The 19,037-nt window shown below is 33.5% G+C and overlaps 1 protein-coding gene across 1 annotated transcript in view; it reads left to right on the top strand.

Moving 5' to 3' along the window:
• The window catches only part of MGAT4C (MGAT4 family member C), a 359,247-nt gene that overhangs the window by 139,344 nt on the left and 200,866 nt on the right, over positions 1 to 19,037 (top strand). The gene's annotated exons all lie outside the window — the stretch shown is intronic.

The following is a 19,037-nucleotide window of genomic DNA, read 5'->3' as shown; positions in this document are numbered from 1 at the left end:
ATTCAGTGAAGGTTGTTTTGTCTTATCCTTTGGGGCCATATCTGAAGTGGGTATTGAAGAATGTATGTTTCTTGGCTGCCCAGCATACAGAACCCACCTCATGCTCATGGAAATATGGGTGTCTAAAAGTTGTTTTAAGCATTGCAGAGTCAAAGACTTTTTAATATGGACTTGTGGCTATTTGGCAATATAATTATTTTAAAAACTTGCAAACTATTTGCTTCCAGTCAGTTTCATGTAAAAGAAGCCAAAACTTCCAGACTTTGTTCTCAAATATGTTCCATTTCTTTGCTACCTTGATATCATTCCTCTCTCTGTCTTAACTTAAAGTCAGATAATCTTGAGCCTGTCAAGCTTGAATTGGCAGAATATGTCCTTCATTTGGTCTTTGGCCCAAATCTGAGATACTCTGTGCAGCTGAGAAATCTCACTGGGTCTTGGTTCTTCAAAGTCCTTCAAATACAAATACCATCTCTTACTTCTTTTTCTAAACTTTTCTGTTCCCTTTCAGTTCTACTTTAAACTTGCCAATTATTTTCTGTTTATATCTTTCTTGTAATACTTTGCTGAAGCCATCAATAATAATAATACTAACAGCTATGTTTTCCAAACATCTCTAGATCTACAAGCTCAGTAAGCTTTGGACTGCCTTCCAAACTACCATAAGTGACAGTTTTTAAATGCCTTTTCATTGTAATCACCAATTAACCAACGTGCTTTATTCTATTACTGAATAGATCTGTCTACTCCGAAGTTAATGTCACATATTCTAATTTTTGTTATATCAGCATCTCACTTCAAGATACTGTCTTGTTTTTGTTTTTGTTTTTGTTTTTTGCGGTACGCGGGCCTCTCACTGTCGTGGCCTCTCACGTTGCGGAGCACAGGCTCCGGACGCGCAGGCTCAGCGGCCATGGCTCACGGGCCCAGCCGCTCCGAGGCATGTGGGATCCTCCCAGACAGGGGCACGAACCCATGTCCCCTGCATCGGCAGGCGGACTCCCAATCACTGCGCCACCAGGGAAGCCCAAGATACTGGTTTTTATATTGGTTGGTGTAATTAATGCTAGCTGCTGCAGTAAGTAATCTCAGTCCTTTTGTGTTACTCTCACTCATGCAAAGTCCAAAGTCCAATGTTCCTGATTGCACAGGTTTCCTGAGAAGTTCTTATACAAAAATGATTTAGAGATTCAGCATCCTTGAATCTAGTAACCCCATTATGTTTAAACATGTCCTACAATGATTCCTGTTAAGTAGACAAAAAATTAATGGAGAAATTGCTACAGAGTGTTTATAGGTGGGCCTGGAAGCTTACCTGTCATTTTCCAGTCATATATTCTCAATGTACATGCAGAGAAGGCTATGAAATATAGTTTAGGTATGAACCCAGGAAAACAAGTGCCTTAACAGGGAATACCTCAAAAAAAAAAAACATAATAAAGCAAAGAAAACTTTAATAATCCAGTGGAAAAAGTTCTTATTTATTTTATATTTTTGTAATTTAACTTCCTCTGGATAAAATCATTTTCCACTTGGAAACTATTGTCAAACTGTCATGACTAGTCAATTTGTAAGGTATTCATGCCTAATAAATATTCAGTTTACTGACACATTTTAAAATGTAAATGCTTGCTGGAGTAAAGAATTTTGGCCCATTAGTTGTATTATTTTCTACATTCTAGTTCTTGTTTCCCAGACAAGTACAAGTACGTGCCAATTTTGAAAAACACTTTCATGGAAAACTTAATGTGGAAATAGTGCATGGACACTTACTGCTAAAGATGGAGGTTTAATTAGGGCATCTCTAATGTTCGTTTTACTGCTAACATTTTATCAAATGTGACACCCTTGAATATAAGCGAAAGTCATGCTAGGCTAGCATTTTAATGTGTAAAGAACTTCACAGCCTCTCTCCAGTTCACTAAATTCGTTTTCTGATGGTATTTTGAAAGAATAAAAACTTGATACAGGAATTAAAATGAAAAGGCTTTTAAGGTAATCTTTGTCCTGATTTGTAAACAGTATGCTCATTACAGAAAAAAATAAGAAATAAAAGTAAGAATAAAAAAGAAAACAAAAATTTCCAAAGAACTTATCACCCCCCAAATAGAGAAGTTCTTTCTATTTTGTTGTTTCTTCCGTGTGTGTGTGTTTTATAATAAACATGATTTTCTAAATATACAGTTTTCCATTTCCATTAAGTAATTCCGTTACATTAAATAGTTAAAAATACATGATTTCAATGCTTGCATAATATCTCATTATGTATATGTCACATTACTTAATCTTCTGTTAGATATTTAGGCAATTTGTAATTTTTTTATGGACATGACTATATCTGTAAAAAATATCTCTATACCTAAATCTTCATATATGTCTCTGAAGAATTTAGAATATATTAATGTTTTTGAGGCTTTTAAGCACAAACTGTAAAATTGTTTCCTCTGAGTCAACGTATCAATCTGTGCTTCTTCCAACAATGTACGAGAGTGCTTATTCCATCATTCTTGTTTCAATTATTGTTATTTTCTATATTGTCAACTTAATAGTTGGATAGTTTTTTAAATGATTATTTGATTTCCTGTGATGTTGGATATTTTGTATGTTGTCTACATCCTGTGTGCAGATGTGTTGTATAAATGACTTGCTTGATCATGGCTTTTCTTCATTACACCTATGCTGATTTTTTGCTAGTTACAAGGCACAATGCTACACACTGGAGATGCAGTGGTAAACAAGACAGACAAGATCTCTACCCTTATAAAGCTTACAATTAATGAGATAAATGACATTAAATGTGTTTTAAATAAACTCCCTTAACACACCTCCACATAAACGACTCTCCAACTTAATCAACACCTTCATTCCTTCAGCAAAATATAGCAACTTATATCTATAGAAGGCTGAACACTTGTGGTTAGGAGGCTAGTGTCTGGCAAGAATGTACATTTCTGCTCCCTTCACTTGGGTTATATGCCTACCAAGACTCAAATGAATGTGATCACAAATTTGTTTTTCCAAAACGGTCTGGTTATGGTAATTTTGTACACTTAAACTAAGAAAATATGAGTACAAAAGAAATATGGTTTTGTTTCTATGAAATTTTGGTCAAATATTTAGAAAAACTTAAAACTTAATTGCTAAAATTATTAATATTACATTATGTGAAAATGACTTAAAAACAGTGAATGTTTAGAAAATATATGCACTTAGGACTTTCTGATTAAATTTTTCTTCCACCTAAAATGAAAATAAATTGGAAGTTATAATGTATTTACAATGTATGTTTTTAGTTGGTAGAGACTGTATGGAACTCTAATCAGCAGAGTGTTGCCAAAAGAAAAAGACTTAGCTATAAACTGAAGAAAAAAAAAACTGTAATGTACATTTATATTGTTTATGTCAAAACAAATGCCTAATACATGCATACATGATTGTTCATGGTTTTGTCTTATTCTACTGTTTACTTGTAATTAATCAAAGTGTTTGATAATAATAAGATTTCTATTGTAATTCAGCAATGATAAGCATGAGAAATAAGAGAGAATTATGAATTATTTTCACATGGGAAATACGATTTGTTTTCTGATATGATTTTTGGCAGATTTCCTCAGGCTAGTTTAAATTTCAGCCTCTAATAAATAGGAAGATCCTGGACTAGATTTTAGAAATAGGTGAAATCCCCACTACTTAAATAAGTGCCTCTAGAGAAGGTTTGAAAGGACCACATTAATTATTTTTTATCTTCTCTAAGTAAAGAGAAATATGTATATATATGTGTATATTGTATATGTTTCCAAATCAGGAAACTAATAGGCATTTTTATTTTTAATTATTATTATTTATCTCTCTCTCTTCTATAGAGTTTTTATAAAGAACAATCTGTTGTATAATTATTGGTAATATAAACAACTTTTGGCCCTTTAGTCACAGCATTTTACTTAGATGATACAAATACATTTATGTTTGAGCCCACTTAAGAAAACTTTGTGTTTACTTTTAATTCAATCATACAGTTCAGTGCAACATGTAATGTTTGTTAGATAGTAGATTTAGTAGGTACAGAGAGGATCAAATTGTAAACATTTTGAAACAGCAATGCCTTAGCACAAAATGTTGAACATGCTTTGAATTCCATACAGTGTTATACTATATCTCCACAGAACTGTCAGGGTGAAGAAAAGGAGTATTGCAACAGTTATAAACATATCACATACAGGCATTTATTCAGACAAATAGAGATGTTTATGCTTTTGGCAAATAGTTGAAAACAGAATACATCTGTAGCTTGGAAATGTAAAAACAACCAACAAGTACATTGCCAATGGCCAGTGTATCAGGATTAGCATAAGCATGTAAAATAGTATTATTATTTTTTATTTCATATTTAATCATTATTCATAAAAGTTAGAGCAGCTAAGAAGAAACTAAGCTTGTTTCATTGTGAAGGTTTTTTTTTTTTAATCTTTTTTTTATTCTCTTATCTTCTGTCTTATTCTTATAGGAAATATAATCATTGCTTTTTAAACTGCCAAATCTGCAGTGTGTTTCAGAGAAGAAAGAATAATAATTTCCTAAGAGGATAATGGAAATTGACTATATATATTAATATTTATATGTACAATCAATATATCATGTATATACATATACACATGTGAGAACTATGAGAAACACAAGACAAACTTCACAATAGTGTCAGTTTTGGGCCTGGAGTAGTTTCCCTGATCGTGGGACAGGATAGGAAGGTGAAGTCCAAGTAAAGTATGGTGACCTCTCCTTAATGAAGAGGCAGAGACAAGAGTTTGACAATGATAAGGTGGTTAGAATTGGTCTTGCAGGCTGCAGAAACAAAAAGTTCCAGGACTTTGCCTAGGGGTTCTAATTATGTCTTTTGCCAAAGATTGAGCTGTTCTGCACCTGCCCTGGGTAATATTCTGCGAAGTTCTGCCCTGAAAAAAAAAAAGGAAAGAACAGTTGGAGAACACAACATGTATAACAAACCACATTTCATCTGAACACCCCAATCATTTCTTTGAAAATTCAGAAAAAACACACAATCCAGAAGAGCTTTTGCAGGAGGGTGCCTATTATCCTAGAATAAAGGTTACTCATTCTAGAACCACATTTTAAAAAGCTGAAAAACAAAGAATGGAGATAATCATGGTGATGTATCAGTAGACTGCTTGCCAGAACAACACTCAATACATTAAAGGAACACAAAAAAATCAGATTTTAAACAATACAATATTCACAATGTACAACATATAATAAATACTAGATATCTGAAGAAACAGGAAAATGTGATTCAAAACTAAAAAAGAAAAAAATCATTAGAAACAAACACAGAGATGACAGGTCAGAATTAATTGCTTCAGTATCTTAGATTGCTATTATAAATGAAGATGTAGAGAAAACTTTAAATATAATAATTGAATTAGAAGGAAAATCTCAGTAGAGAAATGGTAACTATGAAAAAAAAGCACTAAATAAAAATTCCAAAACTGAAAACTATAATATATCCCAAATGAAAAAAAAAAAGCAAGCACTGGATGAACTGAAGACAGGATATTGTAAAATATATTATCGGTCATTCTGGAAGATAGGAAAATAGAAATCATTGAAACCAATACACACAGAAAATAAATTTTTAAAAATTTAAGAGACAGTGACCTGTGAGACAATATCAAGCAGTGTAATATAGGTGTCATTGGAATCCCAGAAAAAGAAGGAAATTATATGGGGCAAATAAATAAATAGTGGCTGAGCATTTTTTTTAATTTGAGAAAAAGAACATCAACCTGTACATTAAAGAATCACAACAAACCCCAAGCAAGATAAAGTTAAAAAAAAAAAAAGCCACACATAAACATAATAGAGTCAAATTGCTGAAAGCCAAATATAAAGAATATTTTAAAAGCAAACAGAAGGGAAAAACATACTGCCTACTCGGGGAACAATGATAACTAGGCCTCATACCTTTCATTAAAAAAAAAAAAATTAAATAACATCATCAAGGCTAAAGAATGAAAACAAATTAAAACATAATTAAGAATCCAGAAATGTGTCTTTCAAATATCATCCAAAAACAAAGGCAACATTAAGATACTTTCTCATGAATAAAAGCTCAGAGAATTTACCACTAGCAGATGTGCACTATATGAATGTTGGAGCAGGTTAATTAGACTAATTGATAATGATACCAGATGGAAATTAGAATCTATATTAAAAAGGGGGGTGGCTGAATATGGTAAACATGTGGCAAGTATGAAAGTCTTTTTAAAGTCAATTTTTGAATTTCCCCAAAGGTAATCGATTGTGTAAAATAATGATAATCTGTGAGCCATAATTGATAGATGATAGGTAGATAGATAGATAGGTAGATAGATAGAGGGATTGGCAGGAGGAAGGAATGAAATGTATAACAATTACATAAAGGACTAGAAGGAAAATTGAAGTATACCAATATAAGTTTCTTAAATTGTGCATAAAATAGCCTTCAAGATAGACTACTATTTTAAATAGAGGATGCATATTGTAATTCATATCAAAACCACAAAAAGCATGGAAGGACAGAATGAAAAAAACAAAGGACAAGATAAAATGGAATAATAAAATGTACTCAACCCAAATGAATACAGGAAAGGAGGAAAAAAAAGAAACAAAAGATAAATAGTATGTTAGTGGACATAAAGCTATGTCAATGATTATGTTAAATGTAAAAGAACAAAATATCTAATTAAAAGACAAAGATTGCCATGGTGGTTAACCAAAGAATGACCCAACCACGTGCTGTTTATAAGAGACACACATTAAACATAAAGGCATAGAAAAGTTAAAAGTAATAATATGGAAAAAGATGTATTTTGTAAACACAAACTAGAACAAAGCTTGAGTGGTTTTAATAATTTCAGACAAGGTTAACTCCACAATTACTTTATTGTAACTCTATAATAAAGAGTATTAACAAAGATTTGTTAAATGTCATTTCACAATGATAAAGTGTCCATGTATCATAAAGGTTTAGAAATCCCATATGTGTAAAATAGTAACAGGCTCAAGACATAAGTAGCAATAGTAGACAAAATAGCAAGAGAGAAATAGACAAATGTATATAACAAAATCTAAAAGCCATGTGATATCACATATGTGGAATCTAAAATATGGCACAAATGAACCTATCTATATACAAAACAGAAACAAACTCACAGACATAGAGATCAGACTTGTGGTTGCCAAAGGGGAGGTGGGGAGGGAGAGGGATGGACTGGGAATTTGGGGTTGGTAGAGTCAAACTATTACATTTAGAATGGATAAAAACAGGGTCCTACTGTATAGCACAGGGAACTATACTCAGTCTCCTAGGATATACCATAATGGAAAAGAATATTTTAAAAAAGAATGTATGTATGTGTAAAACTGAGTCACTTTGCTATACAGCAGAGAGTGGCACAACACTGTAAATTAACTATACTTCCATAAAAAAGATTAACATTTTTTTTAATCTAAAAAATAAAAAAATAAAGCCGTAAATTGGAAAAAATGGCTCTAAGTATTTTACATTAAAACATTTTGAAGGAATATACAGGAATATGTTAATAAAGCTTTATTTCTGTAATGGAGGCCATGGGTCCTGAATGGAAAGAACAGTTTTAATTTTCATTATATATAATTTTATATTTTTCAAATATTTTATAATATGCAGGGTTTTGTGTAATATAAATATAGTTAAAAATAAAAATAATTCCTTCCCCTAAAAAAAAAGACCCCTTATATAGCACTGACCATGTTTTTTTAAAATTATTTTTCAATAACAGTACCAGCTGATATTTATTATAGAATAAGTAAGTGCTGGTGTATTTGTTTCCTACTGCTGTCTGAGTTGAAAGGTTTCCTCCTCAACCTTTCAAGTTTTTAAGTTTCCTCACAAACTTAATGGCTTAAAACAACACAAATTTATTATTTTATAGTTCTGTATGTCAGAAGTTTAAAATAGGTCAGTACAGCTGTTTTTCTTCCGGAGATTCTAGGGGAGAACCCTTGCCTTTCCTAGCTTCCAGAGGTTGCCTCATTGTATGGCTAATGGCCCTATATTACTTCAACCTTTGCTTCCGTCCTGACCCTTCTTGTCTGAACGTGACCCTTGTCTGTTCCCCTCCTCAGCACCTTTGTCATTACATTGGGCCAATCAAGATAATCCAGCATAATCTCTCCATTTCAAGAACCTTGATTTAATCACATTTGTAAAGTTCCTTTTGCCACATAAGGTAACATTCACAGGTTCCAGCAATTAGGACATAGCTGTCTTTGGGGGCCATTATCTGACTACCACTGCTAAGCATTGTGCTAATTGCTTTTCATTCTTTATTTCATTTAACCCTTCTACAATTTTATCAGCTGGGCTTTATTCAATCAAGGAAACAATTTTAGGGAGATGAAGAAGCTCTCATGGGGTTGCACAGAGATTGAGTTGAGAAACTGGAAAATGGAAACTTTATCTGAATGGCTCCTGAACCTTTACTCTTAACCATTGTACTATATACTCTCATGAATATCATCATATTGCTTTTAGGCATATTTATATATATATATAAAATAGCTTAGCTATTGACTATCATACTAATTTTCAAGTGACACTTATTACTTGTTCTGAATAATACATGTGGTATTATATTAAGCTAAGCCAAGATGGATGAGCTGCTGACTACAGGTTAGCTTTGTCTTCCTTGAACAAGCTTTTCAACTCCTTGAAACAGCTTTAGTACCACAAGATCCAAGTGGCCATATCAAAATGTCTGTGAGCCCCTTGCCATGATAAGCTACACTTCAGCCAATCTTTGCTATCTGATGACCCAAGCCTTTTCTGTTAAGAGGAATTCTTATAATTCTGTAACAGTTCACTTTTCTCACATTCTCCTTTTCAGAGAATGGTGTTAACTCTTAGGCAGAGATTGATTTTCAAGCCCACTTATATATTCTGACCTGGCATGTTTGGAGGCAAACTGACCCCAATGTGATTTATCACCTTAGTGTAATAAGGTGACTCCAGCAAGCCTGGGTATGTAATATGGACAGAGGATGGCTAAGCATTCTTATATAAATACAGGTTTTGCTTCTCATTCAGTCCCTGAAAACTCACTTTTGAAATATGCCATTTGTTAATCTGCCAAGGAATTCTTGTTTATAGTTGGGTAGACTTTTTACATCATTATTTGGTGTAAAACCTCAGTAGCCAAAAAGCTTTAAAGGGTTAATCTATGACAGTGATGTGGGCTAAGGGAAAAGGATATGGAGAATTATTGTTTAATGGGTACAGAGTTTTAGTTTGGGAAGATGAACAAATTCTGGAGAGGGATAATGGTGATGGTTTTATAACAATGGGAGTGCACTTAATGTCACTGAACTGTTTAACAAAAAAAATGGTTAAAATAATAAATTTTATGTTATGTGTATTTTACCACAATAAAAACAATACAATTTTTATGAGACTATTTAAGAATAGTTGAATAACACTTTCAAGAAGGATGGAAACAAAAGAGCTTCAAAAACATGAACAGCAGAACTTTACTGACTTTCAGTGCAGTCCTTTTCCTATCAATATAATCTAGATCCCATCATCGCTTATTTCAGATATTCAGGTTTTCATCTGGAGGCAATGAGTCTTCCAGAAGGTGAGGTCATTTAGCATGAAGGAGGTAGAGTAAATCTTATTTAAATATTTTTGGAAATAAATATAAATAAATCCTATATCTCAATATTAAAATAAAGACAAATATGTAGATTAGGTAAGACCTATTCAAAGATATTTTAAGTCACTTAATGATATAAAAATATTATGCATGTTCTTTCCAAACAGATATAGTATAAGAACTTTGTGCTTTTCTTTACAATTTTTTTTAAGTACTCTTTTTAAGGGCTCATGATTATCTGCTAAAGGCTCACAACAATTAAATAAAATGGCACGGAGTGAATAAAAACTTAGCATGGTGTGAGAATGAAAAAACACACATATATACATATATGACAGAATATATACAAAAGGCAAGTGTGCTGTGTATGTTTGTGGGGAGTTGTAGTTAAGTGGGGGTCCATAGTGTTTCTCCACTTGTGTAGGAAAAACAAACAAACAAACAAACTAAACACACACATACAAAACTTGCTTTTTGTTTTCAGTGTGTAGGCGTGTGTATATATATATATATATATATATATATATATATATATATATTTGAAATACAATAATAAATAAAGCATTTTTGCAAATGTTATAAGTATATTAAAATGGCTTATCTTTCCTCTAATTCTGACATAAGGTGGAAATTACTTCCTCAAAAGACTACAAAATGGAAATTATACCAAAAATTAGGAAATTAAATGTAAATAGCTATATCATGCCAAAGACTTTAATCTTATATGTATATTTGTGTAGTATACTGAAATGGCTAGACATTTGTTTAGTTTACAAAATCATCTTGAATAGTTAACCTAGTAAGCAAAAGCAGACGGATTGTCTTTTTTCAAGGACTTTATATTCCAGTGGAAGATTCACACATTCAAAAAGTCAGAGAAATAAAAATACTTATTGCCATGATAAAGGTACCTGGAATCAGAGCATATAATAGGGATTTGATTTAATTAAGGAGGTCAGGGAAGACTTCTTTGAATAGGGGATGGCTGATAGGGATGAATAGAGACATCTAGAAAAAAAGGAATATGGGGTGGATAGAGAGTATTTAGACAGAATACAAAGGATATGTAAAGACCTAAAGCCAAAATATGTAACATGACTATAATAGAAGGGTCAGATGGCATTTAGTGTGATAACAAGGAGTAATATGAAAAGAAGAACGGGAAAAGGGCATTTTAGTCAGAAAAAACTGTCTGAGTTTAGAAGCAGGTCCTGTAGCAAAAGGTATTATGGCAGGAAATGGGACTAAAATCTATCATTTGAGATGGAGAAGAAAGATAACAAGAGTGAGGTCAAGAAGGCTGGAAGTAGGTGAGGCTAGAGAGATTGGGGCCAGATCAGACAGGACAATGGAAATCATCCTAGGAAGAGTCCCCCTACTCTTATTTTTAAAATAGCAAGAATGCCTGAAGGGTTTTAAACAAGGCATGGAGGTGGTAGGAGTGGGAAGTTAAGGGTTTGATACACTGACATTACAGGTCCCACTCACTGTGATTCTTACTTCCCTCCAGTGCAGATCCAACACTAAAGTACAGCACACTTTTGGTATGCCTCTCAATTAATCATGAACTCTGTTACATCTGATCAATCCAAAATGATTCAGAAGGTGTTTGAGTGTCTTGATATGCTTCTTGGTCTTGGTTGTGCATATCGAAAATCAATACAGTACTATAGATACAGGTTGCAAAATATTACTCTTAATCAGTCACAGCATTATTATATATCTTAAAAGTTGCTTTTCTCAGGAAATTGCTTCTAATAGCGTGATGATTTGTTTTTGTTTGTTTGTTGTTTTTTTCTATTAATACAAGTACAAAACAAACATTTGACATATCAGCCTTCTAGGTAAACATGCTTACCTTCACTGACCAATAAGAAAATTGGTCTGCTATGTTTTATTTAATGTTGCAAACACTTGCTTGCCTGAGAGTTCCTTGAGACCAGAGTATGGATCATATTCATGTTTGTATCATAGCAATTCACACAATGTCAGGCTATCAATATTTGTTGATTGAATGAATGGAAAGGAAATTGATACATTTTCTTTTATATATAATCTCCTACAATATTTTGCTAATTCTTAAAATGTCAGATCACTTCAATAAATATTTAATGAGTGTATACTCTGCACAAGAAAGTGTTAGGCAAGTTTTTATAAGTCCCTCACAAACTGTTTTCAGATGTTTCTTCTATAGATAGTTTTGTTGAGAACTATCATTGTATTACCACATGCCCCATTGACCCTCCTGGTTCTGTTGAATATTTACAAGTATTTATAAATGCTGTTTAACGAATAAGTTTTCCTCTTTTATTAAAAACAGAAAAAATATATATAGTTGTCCCTTGAAAAACATGGGTTTGAACTGCATGGGTCCACTTACACATTGAATTTTTTCAGTAGTGAATACTACAGACTACAAGATCTGAGACTGGTTGAATCTAAAGATACAGAGGAATCACATATATGGAGTGCTGATTATAAACTATATGCAAATTTTCATTTGTGCCAAGGGTTGCGCCCCAACACCTGAGTGGTTCGAGGGTCAACTGTGTATACATATGAGGTCTATAATTTTTTTTCTGTTTCAAGGATAATTTATTATATAAAAATATAATGTGATTTGGAGTAAGGAAACTAACTTTTCCTTGAGCAATGAGCAAGTGCTAAGTAATGGCTTAAATAATGTACAAAACCTATTTCTCCTTTTAATAACTTTAAAAATCTTTGGAGATAAATTACAATTATGACTTCATCTTAGAGTAAGTTAGAAAATACTGTTCAGAGAAGGTAAATAACTTGCTGCTTTCCAAGATGATATAATTATTAAGTATAAAACCAGTAATTGAGCCCAAGAATCTCTGATTTACACTCTTTGCTCTAATTTGATTCTATTATTAGATGAAACCAGGGAAAGTAAGTAGATCATACCTAAGTCTACTTTATCATTTCCTGTGGAAACACACACTGCTATAAAAATCATTTGTGAGTCAGATATTTCCATCAGGAAATTGGTACTTCATGGATTACTGAATGTTATTAGCTTTTATAATTTTTTTAAAGTAGTAGGTGTCATACTATTAGGTAGGGTATGGTCATCCCTGTTTTACATTCCAATTAAAAAGGCCCTAATTAGCCACACAACAATCTACTCTGACAATCTCTGTCTTTTAATTGGTACATTTTGACCATTAACATTTAAAGTGATTATTGATGTAGTTTGTTTATTAGTTGCTGTTTTGCCTGTGTTGTCCTTTTTCTTTGTTTCTATTTTTGTCTTCTACTTTTTTTGTGTCTTTTGTGGTTAACTCAGCATTTTATAGTTCAATTGTCTCTCCTTTCTTAGCATATTAGTTACTGTTTTATTCTTTTTAGTCGTTGCTCTTGAGTTTACAATATATATGTACAATTAATCCAAGTCCACTTTCAAATAACATTATACCACTTCATAGATAGTGTAAGTACTTTATAATAATGAAATAATACTAAAACCTTCTTCCCATCCTTTGTATTATTGCTGTCATTCATTTCACTTATACATAAGTATACATATTCTATCTGTGCATCTATCACATATATATGAGCATACGTAATCAGAAACATTATTATTTTGAACTGTTATCTGTTAGATCAGTTAAGAATAAGACAAGTAAAAGTATTTATTTTACCTTCATTTATTCCTTTTCCAGTGCTTTCCTTTCTTTATGTAGATCTGTGTTTCTGACCTATATGATTTTCCTTCTCTCCAAAGAATTACTTTTAACATTTCTTGAAAGGAAGATCTACTGGCAACAAATTCCCTTAATTTTTGTTTGTCTGAGCATGTCTTTATTTCTCCTTCACTTTTGAAGGATAATTGCACAGGGCATAGAATTATAAGTTGTTGTTTTGTTTGTTTTTTTTGTTTTGTTTCCCTCTCAGCATTTTAAATATTTCACTTTACACTATTTTTGCTTGCATGGTTTCTGAGAAGTCAGATATAATTATCTTTGTTCCTTTACAGGTAAGTTTCCCCCCAACTTCTTATAGGACTTTTTCTTTATTTTTTTTATTTTCTGTAGTTTGAAAATGATGCCCATATGTTGGCTTGTGGAGGGTGGGAGGGGGGCATTCATCTTGCTTGGTGTTCTCTGAGCTTCCTGGACCTATGATTTGGTATGTGACATTAATTTGGGGGAAATTCTCAGTTATTATTGCTTCAAATATTTCTTCTATCTTTCTCTCTTTCTTCTCCTTCTGGCATTCCCATTACACATAACACTTATGTAGTTGCCCTGCAGTCATTAGATATTCTATGCCTTCTTTTTATTTCCCCATTATTTTTTCCTGTTTGCTTCTTCCTTTTGAAGGTTTCTATTGAAATAGCTTCAAGTTCAGAGATTCTTTCCTCAGCCACATCCAGTCTAATAATAAGTCCATCAAAAACATTTCTTATTTCAGTTACAGTGTCTTTTATTTCTTTTTGGTTCTTTCTAAGAATTACCAGCTCTTTGCTAATATTGGCATCTATTCTTGCATGCTGTCTACTTATCTATTAGAGCCCTTGGTGTATTAATCATAGACGTTTTAAATTCCTGGTCTGACAATTCCAACATCCCTGCTATACCTGAGTATGATTTTTATGCTTGCTATTTCCCTTCAAAATGTGGGGGGGGGGGTATTTTATTTATTTATTTATTTTTACCTTTTAGTATGCCTTGTAATTTTCTTGAAAGCCAGATATAATATATTGGGTAAAAAGAACTACTATAAATAATCCTTTAGTAATGTGACTGTATGGTATGTGGGCAAGGGGGCCATTCTGTAATCTTATGATTAAGTCTCTGACTTTTAGTGAACCTGTGCCTCTTGACTGTGACCTTCACATGTGTTTCTCAGTCCTGCCCTACCCCCACCCCCTGTCAGTGGGATGACATGGCTAGAGGGGGCTGGAGCTGAGTATTTCCCTTCCTCCAGATCAGTTAGGCTCTGACAAAACCACTGCAGGCTAGACCCTGGAGTAATTATTTTCTCCAGAAGGCTGACCTTGTTAAGAAGAACAGAATGTTCTGATTTGTTTCAGAATGGTTCCTTTTCCCTTCCCCCTGTCAGAAATACAAGCAAAAAAAATTTTAAGTGATATTCACTGTGAGAACCTGGCAGAACTCCAGGAAGTAAAAGTCACAAATGTATGTCATCCTCCCACCATCAGTGACAAGTCCTACTGTAGTTTTTGTCTCTCAGACTAATCCATGCTGAGCCTCTGGCAATTCCTCAGTTACAGTGTAGGTTTTCCTGCCCTGGCAGTGATTCCTGTGGTTATGTTAGTTTGTGGATTTCTGCTCTGGTAATTTGTGAGTCTCTGTATCTGCCTAGCAGTCTCTCCAATTTTGGAAGCAGCAGTTGGCCCTAAGACCTCATTTCTCTGATGGATCTAAAAAGAAATGTTGATTTTTCGGTTTGTTTGGTTTTTCAATTGTTAGGATGGAGTGACTACTTCCAAGGTTCTTACAGGCTGAACTGGAAACCAGAAGTCCCCTCAGTTATTTTTAGAAACCTGAATGCAGTAATTTTGCCTTTGATGTTTCCTACCATTCCAATATAGTTATATCATATTTAAAACTTAAGATTTGTATTATATATTGGTAGAATATGAGGAGGAGGCATAAATTCCCTTCCTTTAAATAACTTTTAGTTTTCCTTGCCTTTTAAGTCCCTCATCTCCCATTGATGCCATTAGTTTTCTCTTACTTCTCTCTAATTCAGGCTTAAAGTCTCACAGAAAAATACACGTCTTTCCAATATATTAAAACAAATCAAATACTCTTTTAGTTTTCTTTCATTGTAGTTAATTTTTATTAAAATATCCTTCCTGGAGATTGCTGTCTTTCTTTTCTAATTTGTACATGATTAGTCTAGGCCTGCTATCTAGCTGTCATTCCTAAGATTACTTTTCATCATCATCAACTGGAAATTTCTCATGACCTCTCTCAAGTCTTAGATCACCTATTTCCTGAACTCAGAGTTTTCTCTTTCTTGCTTTACCCATTGCTCTGATAGAGCACACCCTGCAGCAGCTGCCTGAGAAAGAGGGTGGAAAGTGACATTTTTATGAGTCTGTGTATCTGAAGATGTCCTGACTTATTGCCTCAGACTTAATTGGTAATGTTGAGGAGTAAAAATTTGTGTTGAAAATCACTTAGCAAGCATCTGTTGTTTCCTTTCTCAGTTTGATTGTAGAGAAGTCTGGTGTTGGTCTGATTCCTGAATTTCTTTATGACTAGTTTTTTTCTTATTTCAGACTTGGAAGATCTGTTTACTCCCAATGATTTTAAATTTCATGATCGTATGTTTTGATGTGGGTCCTTTACATTCATTTTTGGGGGGCCTCTATACGTCCTTTCAATATAGAAATATGTGTTCTTCCGGGACTTTCATTCCATTAACTACATAAGGCAGAAAAAATGACTCTGTCTCCATTTTGGAAGAATCATTGCAGAGGGGCCTGGGATACCAAGGGGATTTTTTGCTAGTTTTTTGCCAAAACTCGCCAAATAGGGAATTTTGATCTTCTACTAGTCACAGCCAAAAACAAATGTATCAGGACCAGGTAGCCTCTGGCAGAAAAAAACAATTTCTTGTTATTGACTATATTTTCACACTGTCCACTTAGTGATTTTTTTTTCCGATTTAATGTGAAAAGAGTTAATATTTTTTCCAGGTCTACAATTTCAAAGATGGACTGATAGAGATGATCGATAAATATGCCAGTTATATCACAGACATGTCACACCCACACGTCATTTATCTTGACAAAGCTTAAGGTTCCTATAGCCTTTATAGCGATCATTTACCTTTGGTTAGTTCATGGATTAAGTTGAAAAATGAGTTCCTGGACAATGATCAACCAAGATTTGCTCGAAGGTCGTTAATTCACGTTGTCTCTCTATAGTGTCCTGAAATAATGGCTGTAATTTAACCCCTTTAAAAAAAATTGGCTACAAAGAACACTCGGGCATTTCCTATTGTGTTGACCATGGTTGTGTGAGTACACTGTTACTGAATCACTTCAGGTAAAGTGTAGTGGAGAATACATTTCCTAATAGTAGCTAATAGCAAAAACAGTAAAATGTACATAAATACAAAGGAGGTTATTTAACAAAGCTTGAAAAAATAACAAATTCAAAGGAAGTTATTTTAGTGCTACACTGCTGAAGACAAGACAGCTCTGAAAAAAGCCTGAAATAATGTCAGATTTATATGAATAGTTGAAAAATAACTGCTGCTTACAGATCATTATGAAATAAAGATAAGAGAATTGATTTTAAAGTGTAGATATTGTAATGAATTTAAATGTAAAGAGAAAGAAACTGATCGTATATTATATATATGTATATATATAGGTATACATAGTACTAAATTAAACACTTAAAATAATCCTTACAATTCTTTAGAGAGTCTACAAGTAGCTTCCTACTAACTGTCAAACAATTATTTGAAACTTTTTATTACATTTACCTAATTGTATACACAAAGGGATAAATATATGCATTTCATTATAGAGACTATAACAAAGGATACTATTCTCACTTGTATCTTCAGAAATGTATTATATTCCAGCTTTATTACAGATGACATAATGATTAATTCTGAACATATGAGTTCTGAAATACATTTGAGCATGAATAATTAAAATAATGAATATCTCAGACACAAAGCTTGGTTTATGAATATAATTCAATGAAATCATAGAGGGCTATAGAAAAATTAGTTAATTTTTTCTGTCATGGGTTTGTTTTCACAGAGTCTATTCCGTCCTAAATACAGACACTGGGATTCTTCCATACAACCACTAACCATCCTCTGAGTCAGTGGGCTTGTATGCATCCTGGATCTTTGAAAAAGGAAGTATCAATATAGGGCATTTAGGGTGAAGCTCAGTATTGTCTTATGTCAAGAGAGGGCATCACTTGTGCCAGATTGTATGCAGAAGAAATCTTGTCTCAGCAGAGCACTGTCTGTAGGTGTTGTCCTGGCAGATCAGGGCACTTTAGGACTAGCTTCCAATGTTGCTGGGCCATCTCTGAAGGCTGAATCCTCTCCTTTTCCCATCACTCCCTTACTTCTTATCCTTTTGTCTTCCTCAGCTACCATTGATCATGCTCCATCACAATTACTTCCTCAAACTTACCAAACAGGTGATGTTCATCACTTTACCTTAGTGATGCAGAGTAATCTGGATTTTCCTTATTCATTCTCCAAAGTATTGTTTGACATATAAACTATGCCCTGTTTCCTTCACAGATTTCACTTAAAATTTTTAAAACACTTTTTACTTGTTTCAATAAAATCTGATATTATATATTAAAACCTTTGACTCATGTATGCAAAGATTTTGGCAACAATTTTTAAGCCTGGCGACCGAGACAGTCATTTAGGGAGGAACATACACCAGAGCTTCCCATTCCCCTTACTTAGAGATTCGCATGCAAGTAGTTTGGTTGGGGCCTGTCTTAGTCTGTTTGGGATGCTATAACAAAATACCATAAACTAGGCAACTTATAAACAACAGAAATGTATGTTTCACAGTCCTGGAGATGAGGAAGGCCAAGATGAAGACACCAGCAGATTCAGTGTCTTGTGACAGCAAGCTTCCTGATTCATAGATGACCTCACATGGGAGAAAGGACTAGGTAGCTCTCTGGGGTCTCCCTTATTTTAAGGGCACTAATCCCAGTCATAAGGCTCTACCCTCATAACCTAATCACCTCCCAAAGGCCCCACCTCCTAATACCATCACATTGGGCATTAGGTTTCAACATATGATTTGGGTGGGGGGGAGACACAAATATTCAGTTCATAGTAAGACCCTATATTTTGGCATTTCCCAGTTGAGATTCAATTAAGCAGTTTTGATTGAAAAGTAAAACTGAAAATAGAACTACCACATGACCCAGCAATCCCACTACTGGGCATATACCCTGAGAAAACCATAATTCAAAAAGAGTCATGTACCACAATGTTCATTGCAGCTCTATTTACAATAGCCAGGACATGGAAGCAAACTTAAGTGTCCATCGACAGATGAATGGATAAAGAAGATGTGGCACATATATACAATGGAATATTACTCAGCCATAAAAAGAAACAAAATTGAGTTATTTGTAGTAAGGTGGATGGACCTAGAGTCTGTCATACAGAGTGAAGTAAGTCAGAAAGAGAAAAACAAATACCGTATGCTAACACATGTATATGTAATCTAAAAAAAAAAAAAAAAAGGTTCTGATGAACCTAGGGGCAGGAAAGGAATAAAGATGCAGATGTAGAGAATGGACTTGAGGACATGGGGAAGGGGAAGGGGAAGCTGGGATAAAG

This window comes from Lipotes vexillifer, unplaced genomic scaffold, assembly GCF_000442215.2.
Source record: "Lipotes vexillifer unplaced genomic scaffold, Lipotes_vexillifer_v1.1 scaffold1404, whole genome shotgun sequence".
NCBI lineage: Eukaryota > Metazoa > Chordata > Mammalia > Artiodactyla > Lipotidae > Lipotes > Lipotes vexillifer.
The sequence above is the reverse complement of the archived record's forward strand: the minus strand, read 5'-3'. Positions and strand labels throughout refer to the sequence as shown.